Source organism: Arctopsyche grandis, chromosome 6 (assembly GCF_051622035.1).
Source record: "Arctopsyche grandis isolate Sample6627 chromosome 6, ASM5162203v2, whole genome shotgun sequence".
NCBI classification, from domain to species: Eukaryota; Metazoa; Arthropoda; class Insecta; order Trichoptera; family Hydropsychidae; genus Arctopsyche; species Arctopsyche grandis.
Window position 1 is genome coordinate 11,792,275 of NC_135360.1, and position 24,353 is coordinate 11,816,627.

Here is a 24,353-nt window from a genome sequence, read left to right on the forward strand (position 1 = left end):
CTTACATTTTTCGAACATAAATATTTCCGATATAATACTATATTTGATCAATATTTGAGTCATTCCAATTTTAAAGAATGTATATACAAATTTTTTGAATCTTTAGTCAAAGTGATGGAAAATCGTTAATTAATCAACCAAATTAATCAATCAACATTAAGTAGTTGAATTCATCACCATCATCATTTCCAACTATTCGCTATTTACTATTGGATGAAGGCCCATTTTTCATTTTTCTGATTTCATCCACCCATCTCCCATGTGGCCTTCCTTGCACCCCTGTACCGTCTCTCGTGTACCATTCGAGCAATTTTTTCATCTATTTATCATCCGTTCATGTAGCTACATAACCCACCCATTGCCATTTCAACCTCTTTATTCTAACCATGTATTCTGTTTTCTATGACTCCTCGTTATGCAGAGCATACTACGTTCCATACTTCTTTGATTGCACTGAACCATATGCAGCATTATGCCATTAAATGCCCAAGATTTCGGTGTCCGGACATTTCATCGTATTGGGTTTTTATTATTAATAACAGTATATAATCACTATATTACTCTTTAATTTTTATATAATCTATATAATCACAATATTACTCTTTAATTTTAATGTTGATTGTACTTTTTGAAATGCATATATTGAATCAAACATATGTAGCTACTCTTTTTTAATAAAATTAATTGAAAACTTTCTAACTTTCTTTTATCAGCAAAACAATAAATTGTATATTTTGTTCGAAATTTTATTGCCGTATAATATAATCATGGGGAAAATAGAAGGAAAAAATGGATTGGCAGGAAAAAGTTATCTTGGCTTCGAAACATGCGCATATGGACCGATATGAGCGCCGAAGAGCTATTCCGAGCCGCTGAAGACCGATACGGATATCTTCAAATAATCTACGAGGTGGTCGCCAACGTCCGGATGCGGACAAGGCATTAACAAGAAGAAAGAATAATATAATTAAAAAATAGATAATCTTTTTTGAATAGACCTGAGACGTATTGTGAACGTACAATATGAACAATAAAAACTTTTAATAGTCAAAATGAAGTAATTGCATTAGTCCTTTCTATTAAAATGGTATCAATCGGACTGAACTAAGAAAATAGCTGAAGTGAAAGTAGACGAAGCGCAATCCTCCAATGGGTTCTTGGTATTAAGGTTGTGGATTTGTCGGATGTATTTTTTTAGAATGTTCATTTGAAACGAAGGTATTGTGAAAGCAGTTTCCAAAGGATCCAACGTTTTATTTGAGAGGGATTGGAGTTTATTGGCTTCGTCCTAAGTCCAACCCTGCACATACATATATACATATATACGTACAAATTGTACGTAGATGATCGTTCGTTAGCGCTTAAGCGCTCAGAATCCCTTTGCGCCACCTTCGTACCTTGGCAGGGGCGTGCGTTATTGAGTTCCGATCGCCTAAACTAGTTCGGCAATAAAATAAAATCAACGATAACGCGGATTTGTCCTGGGCCGGATGGGGTCCACGATGCACGGGGGAATGGGGGCGCACCACCTCCGGTGTCGGGCCGGAGCAACAGGCGGGGGGCGCAGCCCGACGCCGAGGGGGCCCCCACCTGCCTCCCCCTCTTCCCCCACACTGCCCTCCCGATAAACGTTATGAAAACTAATGTACTGCTCCTCTCGTTCACATACCAGATTCCGATCGGACGGAGGTTTGCCCCCATTCACACGTCGTTTTTACCGCTGCGGAAAATTGGCGGAAAACCTTCCACGTATAGTTTGTATGTATGAAAACATTGATAGCATCAATATAAAATTGAACTAATAATGAATAGAAAAAGGGGACTTGATAAAGCCGTACAAAAAGGTATATTTAAGAATTGCATGTGTGTATGACTTACTGGTACATACAATTTCTGTTGTTTTCCATTGAATTATATGGAGTTGAGACATGGACTTTGACAAAGATAGAAAAGAACATTCTAAATGTATTAAACGTGTGGTGTTGGAGACGGATGTTGTGCATACCATGGACCGCAAGATGCACGAAGATCTCCATCTTCAAAGAGCTGGCAGTTTCATAGAGACTCTCCATAACATGTAGGAAAATCGTACTTTCCTACTTTGGCCATATGTTCAGGAATAATGTGGAGAGTCTAGAGAGGCTGTTAGTCACCGGAACGCTGTAGGGAAGGCGAGAGACAGGACGGTATCTGAAGAGATGGTCAGACCTAATCAAAGAACTGACGGGATTGCCACTCAAGCCTTCGACTTGGCACAGATCCGCAAAGAGCGGAAGCCGATCGTCTATCAAATTCCAAACATCAATGACCTCGAAACTCAGCATTGAGCAAACGAGGAGAAAAAGTACTTAGTGGTGCGATGAGATACGAAAAATTAAATCAATGTAAGATATTGTTGGTGTTTGCATAGTAGAGCGACATCTGAGACGAAGTGAGAATTGATCGTCACGTTGTTCATAGCTTTAAATATGCATACAATCTCATGTCATTGTGGAATTTAGACAGTTTTCGTTTGATTCCGGAAGCGGTTTTCGGTTTGTAGATTAGATTAAGAAAAAAATAGCATCATAGATAAATAATAACTGTGGTTTACATATATTTAAATGTAACTTTCTTTATTTGTCAATGAAAATGTCATTTTATGTTGATAAATGTATTTTGTAGCATTGAATTTGTTTCAAATTAGACTTGAAAGGTTATAAAAATTATATGCTACTTTTTGGGCTTATTTTTGCAATCAACAGCGCGTGTGAATGTTGAGATTTTTAATTTGTCAACTGGGGACCATTTCTATAGAAGAGGACCGGTGTGAGGGGAAGCCCTTCGTGGTGAGGGCTCTACGATGAGGACGACGCCTCACCACACTACCTTTTCGCCATTGAGCGTCACGACGCCCTTGTCTTGTGCTGACACCTCAATTTGGCGCCGTTCTTACCTTTCTCTTCAGGCTATTTGTAAGGATACCCAGAGGAAAACTCCCATACATACATAAGTATTTTTATAATAAGAATCTCATCATATTATATAAACATAAACATATTAAACGAAATTATGCACACGTATGTATTATCTAATATTTTTGAAACATTTATCCTTTGATTTATGATAGTAAAAATATATCTACAGAAACCATCACTATACAGTGTACACAACCGTGTTAGGTATTAATGAAATTGAATAGGTGAAAATAAATATAATTATTGGTGTTAAGTAGCTTTCCTCTGCTAAGAGCACGCATCCTCTCCCCAACATCCGACATCCAATTTCCCAGAGATCCCAGTGGCCAGGGGTGTTGTGGTGTGAGAAAGGGAGGTAGGGGTACAACACACCGGAGACACCAAAGGGCGGCAGCCGCCCTGGGGCGACAAGTCCTGGCTGAAGCGGATACAACACCTCAAACACACGGTCACATCGCACACAAAGGAGGCTTTTCTTGATTAGTGCATACTAGGGCGTGAAAATCGTCAAATTTCAAAACATCATTTGAAAGCATTAGAATAAATTAGATCATAAAGATTTTATTATGTATTTTAAATACACCATTTCACTATTATGTATGTATGTATGTAAGACAAAGTTATCTAAAAGTTATGTCCATAGTTATCTAGTATAGAGCCAAGTACAAAAGTACAGGATTAATTACTCTATACTGGAGTAAAACCGTCTTAATCTTACACATAGTGCTTTTCTTTGTCTTGTAATGTCACGGTCATCGGAGAGATTTTCTGTCAGCAGGTGTGCCAAGTACTTTATTTCCCGCACGGTTTCAAGATTTTGTCCATCCAAAATTATGTATGTAGATGGGTGCATATTTATAATAATGAAAATGACGTTAGAACCTCGAATTTACTAGAAACTGGTGGAACCGTTTCAGCACTTAAATCAGATAAATTGAAAACGATCGACCAGGGAATGAATCCATGACCTCTCAGTTGAAAGCATTATACGCTAACACAGCTATATGGAAAATATTAAAATGCCTATTAAAATACGATGAGCGCTGAATCAAATCATTACCTATTAAACATTAATCAATTATGGATCAAATTTTCTGTAACCGATAAAAGCTTAGTTCCCGTTAATAAGAGTGTCCAAATTTAGCACTAGCTGCAGGGTTGATGAAAAGGGGAGTATGTCGGTTTATTATCGTTTTTAAGCGACGAAACGTCAGTTATAGTATGGCCGAGCACACCATAAAACGATTTACTGTTGAATATAATGCGTTGTCTTGTTAAAACTGGCAGAACGTTAAGTTGTCCTCTAAAACGCGGTCATAACTTCAGCTCGCCAATTAAAATAAAACGTCCCGAGCGAAATGGCGTTATGTCTCCCCGAAGTGTATTTCCAACGAAACCAACAACGCTGAGGTTGAATAAATGGAAAAATCAAAGTGCTTTCTCGCGAGCCACTGAGATGAACGAAAGTCAATGCCGTAAACCTGCCGGGGAATTGCTGGAAAAATCCCATCTATGGATTGCAAGGTGAATTTTCTCATATGCTATATAGGTACGCGCAGTCTGCGGAATGATTTGCATTAGAATATGTTTGCTAGGTTTGGCGCATATCCATTTTGTGTTGCCAAACAGTACCGGGGGACTCCCCTAATATTTGGGCGTAAGTGCCCCTACTTGACGGTTCATCATAAAAAACAAAGCACTCTCGATGCCCGCGCGTAAACAACCTACGAATAACCCATTCACCCCCTAAAAGGGCATAGCGAAGAGAGGCAATAAAATCATTCGTTGGATGTATGCGTTGCTGGCCATACGTCAGAATCTCCGACCCTGTTAAAAAAGGGCAAAATCAGTATTTACCTACCCTGTGTGAGTGGCATCGCGAGAAGTTTCAGCGACGTACATAGATCAAATTCAATTGTTCGTGCTGACCTTTCTGGTACAAAGTGCAATAAAGGCAGAGCAGCGGTTTCAAGGTAAATCTTCACCCATTGATGCATATTTCGCTGATGCTAACATTGGATTTGTATCTGACACTTTTTTTAGAATTAGCTAATTTAAAAATGAATTTTAATTATACACATGTATTTACATATGTATGTATTTGCAAAGAATTTTTAGAAATAATCAATCATTATTGAAATGAGGAATTTTAATTACGTTGGCTGGAATTAATTCAAATATAAATAACAGGTTTTATCCCTGAACAACATCTATGGTATTTTATATATATATATATATATATATATATATATATATATGGAGTTCGGTCTTTCGTGTCATGTGAGGAGGACGTGCTTCTGCGTTCCTCCCGCTATTACTCGCTTAAACCCGGCTATTGCACGAAATTTAACTTAACCATCTAATCACTTATTTTACTAATTGCATCCTAGTATAATTTATGTGTAAAAATAAACAGCAAATCGGTCGTAAAAAGCGGTTTTATATCAGTTATTTCGAAAAATTTTGTGCTAATTTTTGTGTCAAATCGGTGTCAAACGAGATACATCTCCCTACCTGAATACAAAAAAAGGGTCCTTCGCCAGCCAAGTCGGTCCCACAGAAGCAATAAATCTTCCACATAATTGCTTCCAGCCAAAAATCTTTAACGAACTTTACTTAATAGAATAATAGCAAACAGAAACGGTGTTTCCCAACTGTCTATCAGTTCTTTTTCATATTTAAATTATATTAAAGTAATTCGTGTAATTTTATATACTTTACTAAAGTTATTATTAAAATATTAAATTGCAAACCGCACTCACATATATAAATCCGTTGTCTCCAAAGAGGCGTCTCACGATAAAGATCTGTAAAAAAGTAGTATAACAATTGCTAATCTATTATTATCATAACTAACTACTTTCACTTACAAAGTAACCCTGTTAAATGGCATGTAATAACTCATAAGTGATCCAAGTGATACCTAGGATGACTATATGTCAAAGCTGACCACAGAGAAGAGTTTATGGCGGTAAGAACTCACTCCTTGAATGGAAATCTCTCTCAAGTACCGCCTTTTTCTCAACACATCTTGGATAAATGCGAGAAAAATAATATCCAAACCTCCAACAAGGTAAGAGTGACGATGGATGATAGCTTAGCTAATAGAAACCTGTATTTAGCCACGTACAATGTAAGAACGTTATCGAGTGAAGGAAGTGTGCTTGCATTAGAGAATGAACTAGAAAGTATCAAATGGGATTTAGTAGGACTTAGCGAAGTAAGACGAAAACAGGAAAACCAAATAATCCTAAAAAGTGGTAACTGTCTCTACTGGAGAGGGCTACCAAATGGTAGAATAGGAGGAGTAGGGTTTCTTATCAATAAGAGAATAGAAAGAAATATTATAGAAATAAACGACATATCGGAACGTATATGCTATGTAGTATTAAGAATCTCGAGCAGGTACACTTGTCAAATCTTCCAAGTGTACGCCCCCACATCTAGCCACCCAGACGAGGAAATAGAAGACTTCTACGAAAAACTACAGGGCGCATACGATAATAGCCGCCACCACTTTAAAATAATCATGGGCGACTTTAACGCAAAAATAGGACAAAAGGCAAACACAGAAAGAGCAGTAGGCAATTTTGGTACCGGCCAAAGAAACGACAGAGGCGATCGCCTCATAGAATTCGCAGAACACAACAGGCTCTTCATCACTAATTCATTTTTCAGGAAAAACACCAACAATAAGTGGACTTGGGAGAGTCCTAAAGGAGACAGAAACGAGATCGATTTCATCCTAACAAATGCCCTGCACTCCGTTAAAGACGTTAGTGTTTTAAGTAAAGTAGATATAGGCAGCGATCACAGATTAGTCCGTGCCAAGATGGCCATTAATATAAATTGCGAACGTAGGAAATTAATAAAAGGATGCAGTAACTCTCCAGATTTCGCTCAACTAAGGTCTAGGAAAAAGGAATTCGAACTCGAACTTGGAAATCGATACGGGAAATTAAACCCAGAAGCAGACATCGAGGAATTGAACACTGTAATTAGTTCGGTTCTAACCTCAACAGGTAAGAAATTAGGTGGTTTCAGGAAACAGATTAAATTAAGCAAAATTTCAGCGGAAACAAAAAACCTAATTAAGCATAAAAGGAATTTAGATAGGGATAATAATAAGCAAGAATACAATCTAGTAAATAAGGAAATTAAGAAGAGAATAGTCAGGGATGTCAGGGATTTTAACAGCAAGCTAATAGAAAATACCATTAAGAATAACCGTAGCCTGAAAAAGTGCAAACAGGATCTTTTCTTAGGCAAAAACCAAATGATCGCAATCAGATCAGAGAGCGGAGTAATAATTAGGAATAGAGAAGAAATCATAGACAGAGTTTACACGTTCTATGCAAAACTATACGAGAACGACAACGGCCAATTCCCCACTCTGGAATCGACACACGGCCAAAGGGTTCCTGCAGTATTGCCTAGCGAAGTAGAGGCCGCGCTAAAAACTGCAAAGAATGGTAAAACCCCAGGGGAAGATAATATTCCCATCGACTTACTAAAATGTGGCGGCCCCCCCCTAATTAATATCTTAGCTAGGCTTTTCAGCAAATGCATCCAGAACCAAGCTATACCAGAAGGATGGAATAACGCAACTATCATTTTAATACACAAAAAAGGCGACAAAAGCGATATCAAGAACTACCGACCCATTAGTCTACTTTCAGCGGTCTACAAGCTCTTCACGAAGGTTATTACAGAAAGGCTGAAGAATATCCTCGACGAGAACCAACCTATAGAGCAGGCAGGGTTTAGGGCAAATTTCAGCACAATGGACCACCTCCAAGTAGTTGGCGAACTAATCGAGCGCGCCAACGAATATCAACGGCCACTGTGCCTAGGTTTCGTCGATTATGAGAAAGCCTTCGATACAGTTAGTCATAATGCAGTACTTAACGCTCTAAAAACACAGGGAGTGCCGGAACCCTATGTGGGACTGTTAGCTACAATATATAAGAATGCCACAGCTTCAGTTAAAATTTTTTCAGGTACAGATAGATTTAGCATAGGAAAAGGAGTAAGACAAGGAGATACAATCTCGCCCAAGTTATTCAATGCGGTGCTTGAGGGAGTTTTCAGGAAATTGGATTGGGATACAGCCGGAGTAAGCATCAATGGTCGCTTTTTGAGTCACCTTCGGTTCGCAGACGATATAGTTTTAGTAGCTCGTGATTCAGCTGACCTACTTATCAGACTAACACAGCTGGACAGGGAAAGTAGAAAAGTAGGATTAAAAATTAACGTAGATAAGACTAAACTAATGTTCAATAGTTATTGCATGCCTGATAGCATCCCCTTAGATGATAAACCAGTAGAAGTAGTAAATAATTATTTATATTTAGGTCAAATAATTGACATGTCTGGTAGTAAAAATGAAGAGATAAAGAGACGTATGAAATTGGGGTGGAGTGCATTTGGACGGATGAATGCTGTTTTTAAATCAAAAATGCCACTCTGCCTGAAGAAAAGGATCTTTGATCAATGCGTTTTGCCAGTGATGACGTATGGATGTGAAACTTGGACACTGAACGCCAAGATGCAAAATAAAATCCAATGCACTCAAAGAAGTATGGAACGCTGTATGCTTGGCATAACGAGGAAAGACAGGAAGCGGAACACGTGGGTGAGAAATATGACAAGGGTAGTGGACATAGTGGATAGAGTGAAGAGATTGAAATGGCAATGGGCGGGTCACGTAGCTAGGAGGATGGACGAAAGGTGGACAAAAGAAGTGCTTGAATGGTACCCGAGAGAAGGCAAAAGAGTAAAAGGAAGACCGCAAGGAAGATGGGTGAACGAAATTAGGAAAATGTGCGGAATGAGATGGATGAGTGTTGCGCAAAACAGAGACGAGTGGAAGCGTGTTGGAGAGGCCTTCATCCAGCAGTGGATGGCGAATGGCTGTAAATGATGATGATGATGATGATATATATATATATATATATATATATATATATATATATATATATATATATATATATAAATTTATAGGTTATAAATTTTTTTAAATCTTATTCAAATAGTGGTGACATAGTGGGTAGAATGGTTTTTGCCAATTTGCCGCTTCAACAATGAAATTCGATTAATGGTCAAACTCTGATCGACTTGGAGCAGCAAATATCCAAGTATGACCAGCAGCACTACAGATTATATTCAGAATCAATTATATTTAATCGTCAGTTCACGGGATCAAACCCGGCAGCCTACCGGTGCTTAGAATTAACGCAACCACCGGCTAATGAGAAGAATACATATAATTTGGGACTGCCAATTGTTAAAATATGTATGTATGTATATAGGAAAAGAGATTAGATTAGATTAGATTCGATTATTAAATTAGGATGAGTTATATTTGGGCGGAAAATCGCCGTTTTGAAATCAAAATTACCACTTAGGCTGAAGAAAAACATTATCGATTAAGTGTTTTGCCAGTGATAACGAATGCGTGTGAAACTTAGATATTGATCGTCAAAATGTTACACAAAGTCCAATACATTCGAATAATTATGAAATGCTGTATGCTGAAAATAATGAGGAGAGATAGGAAACGCTATACGTGGGTGAGAATTATGACAACGGTAGTGGATATAGTAGAGAGAGTTAAGATATTGAAGAATGAACGAAATATGGTCAGACAAAGTGCTGGGATGGTACCCGGCAGAATGTTAAAAGGTGAAAGGAAGGTGGCAAGGAAGATGGGTGGACAAAATTAGAAACAAATGTGTGGGGTGAGATGGATGAAATTTGCGCAAAACAGAGACTTCATCCAATAGTAGATGGGAAATGGCCGCAAATGATGATGCTGATACATACATACATATGTGAGTGTACAGTGAAAAATAGTTTACGATCCCATAGATTGGTATTTCAGGAAGATTGTAAGGTGCTAGGATCCAAAAAGGTTTATATTTAATAACACTTGATGCTTTTCGTAAAATTATCCGTTTTTTATCAATATTACTATTTTATAAATAGCAGAAAATTTCCTTTTTTTGCATAGAGTATTCAATGGGTTTTAATATATATTTTTTAATATTTATGATATTAACCTTTTGGCAAAACGTGCACGTGTAGGTATACATTTTCCGGAGCTTTCCCAGGAAACACCGTATCCTCAGCAGGTCCTTATTGGATCGCTTTATTGACTTTATTAAACATTTTTGCGCTCAGTTCATGCTATTCTTTTCCGTAATATTAACCTTTTTAAAGGAATGTAATATCGAATACCAGAATAAGCACCATCGATACATACATACATACATAAGACCATATGCGTAATACGAAAGCAGAATTTCTCAAACCACTTGTTATAAATAAGAGATGTTACATACAAAACTTCAAGAGTTAATATTGATTGTTTTAATTATATTAGAAAGTATTTGAAGATTACATAAGTGAAATTAACCAGAAAAAAATATATATCGTATGAAATAATAAAAAATAGTGGAAGAAAAATCGAGTAAATTGCCACTTCCACTATATAATACCAAGTTATATACAAATTTTATATGGTATTAACATGGTATTAAGCTTAAATTTATAGATATGAAATTTTGGTTGAACTAAAAGTATTTAAAAAATATAAGAGGTATAAAATTTATAATTTCTATTACATACAAGTAAAAAAAAATTGTCTCATTCATCCAGCAGGACATAATTGAATCCAAAAACTTAAAAAAGAGGACACCTATATATAAGGGGTATTACCATTTCTGGTAAACTTAAAAATTTGCGACGTATCGATAGGCATTTCAGTAACTGATACTAACTTTCAGTTCGATAGAACTAACGGTCATGAGATCATGAAAATGTGATCAGTGATCGATTCTGACTTCGAATCAGTCAAAATCTCGAGTTAGAATTTTCGCATGATCACAAAACTTTTTTGTTACTACGTACATACATACATGGATGAAGTAATAAATTATTGAATGTATATGTAATGCTTTGTGATTTATCAAAAATAAATAATGAATTATTATAGAGTTTTGTTCATTGATTTTTTATTCAGTATGGAAATTTGAACATGATTTCGGAAATGAAATATTGCGTATTGTTTCATATTGTATATTATATTTTCGGCAGATTTGCCCTCTCGTTGCGCAACATTAACGTTTTAACAAGTGTTGGTGTGTACGAAGGAAGCAGCAGATAAGTAATATGAATTCCTGGGTTCTCTCTCATTGGCTTTAGAATATTCTTGGCCCGAGGGCATGTGTGTAACATCGCGAAACAATAACCCGAGAGGTGTCTTCCGTTTCTCCCTCAACATCCGCAATATTACTTCGCAGACAAAAGTAAAAGAGAGCAGCCACAAAGGAATCTGCTGCTCTATACACTGCTACAATTTCATTTCGACGCCGAGCCACAAAGAAATCTGCCTCTCTTTATATATTTTTCTTTTTGCAGTTTTTTTGCCTAATTTTTGTTTCAAATAAGCAATTAGTCAGCCGTTCGATTGAACAAAATGGGAGAGATCACCGATCCGTAGGCGCCTCACGTCAAACTAAAAACGTTAACTCATCAGCACTTAACTGTAACAAGAATAGATGATTCAGAGTCGTCAAGGGGGGGTCAGTTTAATACGCCGAACCGGTGGAACGAGACTTGGAAGGGGGTAGGAGGGGGTTAATGCTGATAAATAGCTGCAGAGTTTATCTCCCTTCTCGGATTATTGGTACAAAAACATCGTTAATTAAAAATTAATTGTTTCAGCCAGTCAATGCGAAACACCTCTGATCAACGCTCCTTTGTTTGACCTGACACGATGAAATATATTAAACACATAATACATTATCAAATTATATCTAAAGAATAATAAATGATAATGTACAGCTAAAATTAGCAGAAAATATTCAAATTTTAATTGATCTATGTATGTATATGTAAGTTTTGCTATCTGTTAAAACCGCAGAGGACAGTTGAGTGATATAATTAAAAATAAAAACTATGTTATATGTAATAATATTTTGTGCACGTGTGGTGATAAGAAATAGACCACAGATAATATAATCGGCAAAAAAATTCCAAACGGAAATTTGACTTGAGCTGGCTGATCATACGGATTTCAAAATGTATAAATACCAGTGGCGTTCCGTGAATTTTAAAACAGGGGACTAGGTATGGACAAAAATAAATATAAAAATATATTTTTAATTTTTAAATTATAATAATTATACATATACATCACTTCAATAATAATAATTATTGAAGTGATGAGTAAAATATTCCAATTAGTCTACCTTTCTTAATAACATTTTGTTTATCTTCAAACCTTAATATTATGAATAATTTATAGGACAATCGATCGACAATGCAACATTTCAAGGTTTCGTTATTTGTTTCCACGTGCAATGATTTGTTTTTGGGGAATCGTTACGAAAACCGAGTCATATTTTTACTCAAAAAGTTTTGTGTAAATATGTGGTATTTTAACGAAAAAAAAAGTTCAGAACGATGTTTGATAGACAAAAATCAGAATATTCTTAGCGAAAATTCCATAAATGTTTGATGAGATATGTTTTGTAGGTACCGCGAAGGAAACAGAATTGAGACGTGAGAGGCTGTGCAAGCAAACGACACGGCGGACCATACCATCAAATACCACTAACACTACCTCAGTGAGTAGGGCCGATTCCGATTTCTGAACTTCGCTAATCCGAGTGAACAATATCAATATGGTCAACGATTTGAATTTATTATAATTTTAATATAATTATTGAATTGTTGATATTTTTAAATTTTAGGTAAAATATTTAAGGGGTCTAGTCTAGTCCTTCTAGTTCAATAACGGCACCCCACTGATACATACATACATATATTATATAGCGCTGTTTTCCGTAATAGGCTAAATCCTCTTGAGTGATCTTTCGATGTCCACATGAATCTTGTTTTTTGTGTAATATAAAAGAAAACTCATAAAATTCGATGATTGCGAACAACAGTATATATGTACATTGTTGCTGCTATTGACAACTATTTTTGTAGGTTTGCTTTTATAGTGAACACGAACAAATAAAGTAAAAACATTCAAGCAAATACTAAAAAAACACGAATTTGTGAAATTGTTATTATTTTAATAAGTGCCCATAGTATTGATATGTGGATAAAGAATGATAGTCTTTGAGTGTTGTACACAGAAGCGCATCCGGAGTTTCGTATTCAACCTGAAAATCACACACAGCGAAATACACCCATAAATGGAGTGTGTGTCCTGTTTGTCGACAAATAGACACATATTAAGCACTTGACATATACGACCCAATCGAAAGCGATAGATCACCGCGCGACGGGTTGTGTTATTGAAAACGGTAAGTTTTCCGCATCATTTGAACACTCTCCGCCATGATTTATTCGCGGGGGGCGGAGCACCACCATTGCTCTGGCTCGGCTTGGCTTCACCTAGTCCCCGATGGTCTGCTCTAATCGACGATGTAATCCATCACACGGCACAGGTTGTGGTGGTGGTGTGGAGGGCGATGGGTGATTAGCGCCCCACACCTCCCCCACCCACCCACCCGCCCACTCTCGAAGAGGAGGGTCGCCCTGGGGCGAAAGCCAGGTTGACTGATTGACCGAAACAAAATGTAAAAGGGTCGAATTTTCGGCATTTCCGATTGATGGACGACTGCGAAAGGACCTCCCTACATCTCTCTTCCTTTACTCATTTCTTATATAAGTATGTGGGTATATATGTACATACATACGTACATACATAGATACAAAGACTAGTATGTACATACATATATAGTATGTACATACATATATAGGTTGAAAATATTATATACTAGTGGTTTTACCCGGCTTCGCTCGGTATTTGGGATATAAACCGCTTAAACATGGCCAATCTAATAGTAACCATTTTATTAAATTTATTTTATTTAAATTTGTTTGAATATTGTCATTTGTTTTTTTTTTATTAAATTCAACGTCACGGATTCTACGAACCAAAACTTACACACATATTTTGGAATCATATCGATACAAAATATTTTGATTCCTTAAAAGAAAAAGATAAGCCTATATAAACCAACCGATTGTATTGTGTAGTGCTTTATCTGCTGGAAGATAATTACTCAAAAAAAAGCTATGCATGCCTTGACTTAAGATTTATCTGCAGAAAAGCCTTTATGTGAATGGCCGTCAATTAATTGATATTCATTTTATAATTTAAATACAAACATTTATATATGTATACTAATTTTATTAAAATTCATCGAAGTTTTTTATTATTTAAAATTAAACTCTTCATAAAAAAATATGCTAAAATTGAACATTTTTAATGCCCTAAAACGCTAAAATGCAAAATGAAAATGCTAAAATTGACAAAAATAGATGGCCAAAATACGTGTCTCTAGCGATGACATACCGAGTACCTTTCTATCCTGCTCGCGCACATATAAGTAAAGCTGTGCGACAAAAAAATTAAGATTTTCACAGCACGCTACTGATGTATATATTGAACAAGTATGGAGATTTCAGGAATAAATATTACAATTAACAATTTCAGGAATAAATATTACAAGTTCATCAGAATGCAGTAGATCGCACTGTGATCAATGACACAAACGCATGCTCATTTGTACCTGAACGGACGGGCAAGCGTGCTAAGCTAGAATGAGAGGACAGTGAAGGAACGATGCGAATTGAGCACAAGGGCTGTACAAGCTAGCGACAATAGCCTCGGGTGTCGTTCATGTATCAATTCCTTTCGAAAACTACTCGTCGAAATATCAATGGGCACAGCACTAGTTAATAATGGATAAGTAATGGAATGAAACATAAAATCAACTTAATTTTATAAAGTTAAATATTAGTTTGTATGTATGCGTCTGTAATACATTTATACATACATATGTATGTAGCAGTGGCGGGCGGTGACTTTTCAAACAAGGGATGCTGTCCCTTGTTTGAAAAAAAAAACCGACCAATTTATTTTTTAAAATTTAATTTTATTCTTCGTTCCTTTTTACAAAATTCATCGATAACCGCATCATAGAATTTTTTATTGTTTTTTAAATTTGACATTATTTTCTTTTCGATTGCAATTAAAGCAAGACCAGAGAGTCTTTCTTCACTTTGACTACTTCTGGTGAACGTTTTAATTCTTTTCATAGTCGAAAATGATCGTTCAGCCGATGCGCTCGTGGAAGGTATCGTACAAATTAATTGTATTAAACTAAATACTTGTTCCAAAACTTCTATTAGATCATCTTTCACAATTAATTCCTTTACGTCATTTATAGATTTCAAATGAAAATCTTGCGTTGAGTACATGTAAATTAATTCGCTTTTTAATTTCATAAAATCAAAGTATTTTCCATAAGTTAGGTGGAGTGATTTAAATAGGAAATCTGGAAAATTATTTTCATATTCTTTAAATTTTTTGACGTTAAAAAATTCGAGAAATTTTAAATTTTCGATATCTCGAAATCGATTGGTTGTATTTACTGAAAGAGTTTCTAAAATTTCAGAATAGTGAAGTTTATACGTTGTTTTCACATCTTCTTCACATTCAGCATATTTTCTTTTTCTATTAAAATTTTTAGTTATTACTTTGTTCCACAATGAATCAAAATCGTCTTTTTTGTTATCTAAATATTTTACAAATTTTTTAATTTCACTTACGCAATACGATATGTCAAAGGTTTTTTTTTGTAAAATTTCAAATAAAAAATCTGCCGAATTAAATATTGCAGAAAATAAATGCAAATTGAAATTGAATTCAAACTCTTTTAAATAACGATGAAGGACTTCAGCATTTATGACAGCATCAGTATCCCATTCGTCTTCGTCATTAATTATTTGATTAAATATTTCCATTAATTCTGTTTGATATTCTAATATCATATTTAAAATTTTGCTATTGTAGTTCCATCGTGTAGGGGCAGCAGTGGGAAATCGTTTTTTTATTTGACAATCGAGAAGGGAAATTCTTCTTGAAGACTTACAAAAAAAAGTTGAAAATGACAACATACGGCTGAAAAAACGTTTGCATCCGGATATATGTTTAACAGATTGCGACAAAACTAAATTCAATCTGTGAGCGTAACAATGGACAAATAAAGAATTAGGACAAATATCTCGAATTTTTCGTTGCACTCCATTATGCTCCCTGGACATTACAGCCGCTCCATCGTACGTTTGTGCAATTAATTTGTCCAAACAACCAAATTCTTCCAAGGTCTCACGTATGTGCTGAAAAAGAGCATTAGCTGTTCTATTGGGACTAACATCGACAAATCCAACAAATCTCTCCTGAATTTCATTATTTTCATCTACATATCTAAAAATAGTAGATAGCTGAGCTTTGCGACTGATATCTGTAGATTCGTCCACAATTATGGAAACAAATTTTGATGCACGTATTTCAGTTTTAATCTCATCTAGCAAGACTTTTGATATTGCGGATACCAAGTCATTTTGTATATGGTTCGATAGTCCAGTAAACACCGTAGAGTTATCTAAATGAGTTTTCAATTTTATGTCTGATTCACTCAACAGATACAGCAATTCAATATAATTCCCTCTATTTTCCGATTCCTGGTGCTCAAAATGTCCTCGTAAAGGTTGTTCTTGTTTTGCTAAAAAATAGATCGCGCTTATTAATTTCGACAAAATGTATCTATTTGCAGTAACTTCTTTGTTGTACATTTCAATATTTGCTTTAAATTGAGCACTTAAAAAATTTTCTATACGAGGTCCCTTTCCAAATTTTTTAAATTGAGCAGCAGAACATATGTGAGCTTGAGAACATTCATGTCTCTTGCGCGATTTACTTAAATTGTTTAGGTCAGAAAATCCAAATTTACTCCAGACATTCACTTCTTGAGAAAATAAAATACATGGCCAACAGAATAATTTCGTTAAGTGAGCACATCCACAAATCCATGAAATTTTTTCGTATGTTTCTGTGTTAAAATACCTTTTAAATGTTTTTGTTTTAGACTGAATATTTAATATTGGTGTGGGTTTGGGGCTCTTAACAATAATCTCCTTTTCATTAAATGGGAGAGAAGCAAATCTTCTTTTCAGCACATTTTCAATTAAACAATTGCAATTATTATTGATCTCGACGACAAGTCCACTCTCATTGTTATTTTCGATATCCATATTAAAGGCAATAATGAAAACTCGTAAGTAGTGGAACGTAAACTAAAAATAAAGTTAGACGAAACTAATTTAAATGAAAACTTAATTCAAAAGTAAAAAATAACCAACTTACAGTATAAATGATTAACTTCGTCTAAAGAAATGAATCGGCTAGCTTTTTGATAAATAACTTGGGGCGTAGCGTGCGGAAATATCGATCAACAGCGGCTTCCAAGTGAAACTCAATAGATAAGCAAACAGAGAAACCGAATCCACCGTAGAGGTTAAACAAGTGTCAACGCGTCCGCGCGAATATGACAGCCTCATAGTGCGCATGCGCAAATGGGATCGGTCGCGACTCCGAATCCATGACGCGCGCGCACTTCACTCAGCGTCTACTCGCCAGCGTCACTCGCCTGTGGCCGGCCTATGCGAATGCGGCCTATGCGAATCCTTAATAAAAATTATCAAAAGATCCTATATAATGCATCATGTAACAAAAAACACGTGATATGTGAAATATATATCATATACTACATCATAATCACGTAAATCACTAAGAATACATCGAAGCGAAATTCAAATATTTATTAAAAATACTCTTGGCTTTTTAAAGTTATAGGGGATGCGCCGCATCCACCGCATCCATGGACCGCACGCCACTGGTATGTAGGTACTTTATTTGTAAATAAAAAAATTAAATTTATCTAGCGATCCTTTTAAGAAAAAGTCTTGGGTTTTTCAGTTTAAAATCAATATACACGAAAGTATTGAACTGTGTACGAAACAAACAAGAAATACAATAAAACAATAAACGAAGCGAGTCGACGTTATTGCACCTAGGAGAAACTTCCATCGGATTAACCGACACTCTCTGATATCATCCCTTGAATATAATTTATAGACGCTGTAATGCGAATATATACGACGTGATCATTTACGACGGGCCGCTTACAGTGCCATTAAACATTACACAATTAATTCGAGATCATTGTAATCGGTTGTTAAACACACATTATCAATATAATACCTACCGATGTATCACTAAGCGCACAAAGAAGACTGTACATACATACATACGACGAAGGATATTATATCTAATATTTTGACGAAATATGAACCAGATTTATTAGAAAGGCGAATCACGTAAAGATTGAGTCGTCTTACGGAGCAATAAGACAGAGAGAGAGCTGCAAAAGTGCTAATAAAAACGAAGAATATCAAACTTTTGAATGAATACTAAAAATTGCAAATATCGTTTGATTCAAATCTGTCATAATTTTGATTTCAAATACGAGGGTTGCATACTAGTTTTATTTAAGATTTATTTTTCGGTAAAAGAAACACGTATGTATGTACATGGCTACGAAACTTTTGCAAGCGGAGTGGTACGATCAGAATATGAAGCCCTTATTCAAAAATATTATTTAACTACAATATTAAAAAAATGTAAGAAATCGACGATAAAGGTGCAGACACACAAAGTGGTACGCAACACATGTTTTTGCACATTAAAAAAGCGTTAAATCATCTCATTTATACCATTGCAATACTTGGCAAAACTTGCCCTTTGGAATTTTTTCAGTTATATTTTATCCTAGTATTGACATAGGTTTATACAGTGATAGATAACCGTGATTTCTATATTTTAAGAAGATACGCCATCACAGACGAGCACGCCCCGTGCCACATTTTTTAGTGTGTTTTTTTTTTATTATCATAAAACACGTTACAAGATGATGAAATTTAGCTATGAATGATAAAATGATATATCTAGTAGAATAGACTAGTGGTTAGCATATAATGCTTTGAACAAAGTGGTCACGGGTTCAAATCCACTGGTTTCTGCTGGCCAGATCTTGGATTCGTGACTCCAGGTCGATCGCTTCTTATCAAAGTTTGCCAATTTATCTGATTTTCGTTGAAACTGTTCCAGCAAATTGGCAACCTTGCCCATTTTCTCGCAAATTTCAAGTTTTCAGGAATCTCGAATCTCGCTGAATTGTACATACATATATAAAATGCTGCAAATTTACAAATTTGACCATGTACAATGTCTCTGTGGGTGTTGATTGATATGTATTTACTTTGTACATACATATAATACTAATAATGCTTGTATCAAATGTGCAATGTTTATGGCCAGGAAGGCGCATTGGGGTTACCTGTTAGGTCTTCCTAGTATACATTAAAAATAAATAAATAATATGATAAGATTCAATTCGAGTTAGTAAAAATACCATGCGAAATTAAATGAATTATAGATTGAAAATAATGAATCTCTCGACATTGGATATGAGAAGAATGAGAGGCGATCTAATAAAAGTTTACAAAATTATAAATATCCATAATAATTAACATCCTGATGCTTAGGAAAAACACTCATCTCAGAAATCATACTATCGGACTCCAAAAAGAAAGTTCTTACAAAAACTTTTCTTCTTTTCAATTTTGAATAGTCCATTAGTACTTTTACATGTAGTAAAAATCTTTCTTTTTTAAAATCTACAAATTAATGAGCTATGCCACATCTTCCAAGTATTTTTAAATATCAATAATATTTAGATCAAGGAGAAGTCATTGTAAAATTACATAGTACATATAAAAACTATCTATTTCTCCATTATAGGTTTTTGAGCTCTTTTTCCTATTATGCTGTACATTAACATTAGAATAATATAATACTATGATTACTAACCAAATTAAATTAAATTATAAAATAGAAAATGATCAGTAGCTATTAAAATAGATATAAGATGTGAACATAATTTCGTAATAATAAAAAGCATTTAAAAATCAAAAAAAATCTATTTCTCCATAAACCACAAAGTTCTCATATTGAGAATGAAAATCTTGCCTTTAAATAGAATGGTTGAAATGTTTGAGATTCGTCTGCCTATATAATGCGGAGTGTGAGGATGGTGTATAGGTGTCTGAAGACAAATGAAGAGATGCCGACGCGCACTAGCAGGCGCCAAGCGTCGCGACGCTCACATCTCAGGTACGGGTCATGGCATATCATCACCAAATCGTGATGTCGACCCTACCACTCCACCATGCCCTCATCTGACACGATACCGTGAATGTATGCCAAGGAAAATTTAATAAAATACAGAACGAGAGGGAGAGAGGGCACACCATAGCTGACGAGAAATTTTCATAAGTGAAGTATCACCACTCCATATACATATGTATGTATATACATATGTACGTGGTGCATACATGGTTTTTCCGAAGAATTGTATAGCATGGAAAATACCTACATACATACATACATACATACTTGAACGAAAGGCACGTATACCTTCTATGGTGTGATATAATTTAACATTATCCAAAAAGGGAATACGTATATGTATTATTAAATTGTTTAATTGAGCGCACACGTCTCTCGTTTTAAAGCGATCGCGCGAGGATTAGACCGTTAACACGGCCGTTAATATCCCGGTGGCAATAACGGCACGTCGTTTGACTATATTAGTTTTTTTATTTGCAAAGGGGGTAGTTGGTGTCCAATAGCACCATGGCGACGACAGCTTCGCATAACTGAGGTAGGCGAATGCTTAATTTGTAGACAATTTGTATTCAAAGGAGAGTTTGTCTTCATGGAGGCGATGCGGAGAAAGCCGCGACCCGGTATTTAGCAGCATCAGGTGTGCTAAACCTGACTTATAATTGTATGCATGAGTATTTATAATTATTTAAAATATGTAAACGCAAATGTTTACATCCATACGTACATACTTCAATATTGACATCATCGGAAAGCTGAATTTTATATTTAAAAAATATGAGACAGTATGTATTCATTTTAAGTATTACATATTTTATTTTCATGTATTACTTGTATTTTATCTTTTATTGATTCTAAATGAATCAAAGTTTTAAATTATTCACATACGAAATATACTGTGTACAATTTGAATATATTCAATAATTTGATTGTTATACATCATTTAATATTTATTAAATACTAATGGCGCTAGTATTTAATAAATATGAAAACCGTGAAAAAATCTTCATTTGTTTTTTTATTAAATTAATTTGAATTGAAAAAAAATTATATTATTTAACGAATGACCAATCACAAACGTCTTTGACCAATCCAGCCAATCAGAAACGACTTTCAATCAGCCAATCAGAATCAAATTACAGACGCCGTTTCGGTTTTATATATAAGATTTACGCAGTGACGCTCCTAGACATTTAAAATGCCGCCTTTAGGCGTAGTTTAAAATGCCGCCTTTGGGCGTAGTTTAAAATGCCGCCTCTTCTAAAAATATTATTATTATTAAAGACGTTTTAAAGTTTAATATAGTCAACCTACAAACCCTCAACATGAGGCCATCTCTCCCCTCCAACGAACGTATTTATATATGTATATGTATGCCTGCTCCAACGAGTTCTTCACGATTTATCGAAAAACATATATACATATGTAAGCAACTAACAAAAAAGATAAAAGAATTATACATAGTTTTATTTTGGAAATATATTTTAATTGTATTATTTATGATTATTTTCACGACTTTAAACCATTGAAAAAATTAAAAAAAATTCCATATGCATTGTGTTTTTTTAACAGTATTTTTACTGACTATTTACTCAGGACGTATCGACACATAAACAAAAATTAGCTTTTTCCAAATTTTATAATGAATCTATTTGAAGCCAACTAAATATTCAAATAGTATAGAATCATACTATTCTGAAAATAGTTCATCTATTGAGAAAATGTAAAGAACTGTCATATTTCATCTGAATTGAGTGTAAATTATATGCACTTGTTTGATGTGGTTGTACATAGTATACTTTTGAGTATTTGAGATTTTCAAATGAAGCTTAATTGAGAGCAGTCGGTTGACAACGCCTGTCACCTATTGGCGTTATTAGTGGGTGCGCAGGTTGCAGTGGCTCCGACAGCCCTTTAGGCTTTCTCCTAGGTGCAATCAACTTTGATATGGTAATAATAATGAAGTGGCAGGAGGTCGTCTACGAGAGGATGGAGGCAGGAGACGTCGCGGAATCTGCGGGACGTGTTCCAGCTATATTGTCATCGCTCGGGGGGGACGCTGAAGAGTAGGCGGAGGTCGTAATAATTGCAAGGGTTGGGGGAAGCGTGCTCGGCTAGCGTTATTGCTAAATAAAAACCGTGTTTTTGGCACACGCTCGTATTCGCATTTTAATAAGTCCATCGCCGACACGTTAGTCGAGATTTTTATTGCTCGGCGTGGCAATTGAAAATTTTAGAAAAAGCTCCGACCGAGCCGGTTAAGTATGATTGTACGGTCGAGTAGGCCGACGGATGGGGGTGGGAAATGACTGGGGGGGGGGTGAGGTGGTCGAGTTTGGGGTTTTGTACCCCCAATGACGAACGGTCACGTTGGTTTAAGACCCTAAAAACAAAAGCCGAAGTTGGACGGAGGAAATCGAGCTTGCCGCACCAGAAAAGGGTTCATTTTTCTTGGACGCCCTCAGAGTCATTAGTCGCTTTAAGCATTGATGGCCTCTGAACCGGCAACTTTCAACTGTAGAGTACCGGAAAAGTGATAAATTCACAATTATAAATGTATAATTACAATGCGGCACGAAATAGATCATCTTAAATGGACCAAGTCAACGACGATCTTTGATTTTTATAATGGAGTTAAGAAAATTCGGTAGTCAAAAAATATTGTAATATGGAATATACATAAGTAATAATATAGATTTTATAACCCGTATTCATATACAAGTGGTATATATCATACCATTGTGATATACATACATATAGGTACCATTTGTAGATTTTACTAATTTTAAAAAACCTTCTTACAAAATAGTAATTTTTATATATTTTATTCAATTTTCTTACATAATATTATTCAAATTTACATTTTTGCGAAAATTTAATTTATCAATCCATAAGAACCATAATATAATATGTATTAATGAAAATTTAAAATACTCAAATTTTTTTGAGTTTAGAACCATTTCTGCTTAAACAGAATTTTTTGTGACATTCGATCGTATTATTAAAATAGATAAATAATTCTTATTATGCACTTGGGCAGAACTAATTGAAAAAAAAGTATAGGAATCAAAACCTGATTATTACAATGAATTTTATTATTTTTATAAATTAACTGTTTTTCGAAAAATATTCTCAATGGCAAGATTCGAATACTAAAAAAAATTTTTGAGTGGTCAAAATCGTCATACGATTAGATATTTGTAACAATCATAATCATTGCCCTTCAAATGTTTTACATCCTCTAGAAGGAATTGAGAAACAACTGGATAATTATATTTTTCGGGACATACTATTACTTCGAAATTTCATTACATAATATTGAGAAAAAGGTATAGATTTTTAAATATAGGCCATATAAAGATTTATAAAATACGTATGTATTGATGAAATTTTGAAAAAAAATCATAAATAATAACAGTTGTCTGAGTGGAATGAGGCAATGTAATCCAGCTCGTAAATAAAAGTGGACGAAAAGTATTTTTTGCGTGGACTGTTTACTCGTGACCAATGAATGGGTGCGTGGAGAGTCAAACCAGAGGCGTCACTTTTAAGTGTTGGGTATTTAGTTTGAGGGACCACAACAATCAAATACTAAGTCTTTTTACCGAAAGAAGAGCAACCTCAGATTTATTATAGGCCCCGCGTCAAATTGATGCTGGCGCGTCTCTCGCGGTCGTCGAGGGTCGTGACGGTGACTGAAAGCTCGTCAAGGGTTGCAAAAGCTCCCCGGAAAAACTACCCGACCAATTAATGTCGCGGCTAATTAAAATTAAATTTAACGACCGTAAAGACCAGAGGAAATAGTTGGAATTTTCTAATACAATAGTATGTATGTATATACGTACGATGTATATGTATGGACAATAATGCGTACGAGAGCGAGTTGAATCATCGCGTGAGATAACTGCTATTACGGTCGTCGACCACTCGACGCTGATGACGTTCTCGATGATCATTATAATAACACTTTTGATTAATTAATGAGCCTCATATACAATGGTAGTTTTGTTACTCATCGACATATCAATATCACTTGAAAAGGAGGTCCACCACTTCGACTTGAAATAGCCATAAATGAGCCATTAGAACAACTCAATAAAAGTCGATTGCACAATTAAATCTTAAGTCCAAATAAAAGACATCAACTGAAGCACTTAACACTTTTTTAACGGCTCAATTGTGTCAAAATCATAAATAAAGCTATTCAAAATTCTAATGGAGGATGATCATTGATTTATCACGCTTTTGTTTATAGAATGACTACATATAGGGGGAAAAAA

At 35.2% G+C, this 24,353-nt stretch overlaps 1 protein-coding gene across 1 annotated transcript in view; it reads right to left on the reverse strand.

The window, feature by feature from the left end:
* The window catches only part of LOC143912591 (uncharacterized), a 194,226-nt gene that overhangs the window by 8,522 nt on the left and 161,351 nt on the right, over positions 1-24,353 (reverse strand). The gene's annotated exons all lie outside the window — the stretch shown is intronic.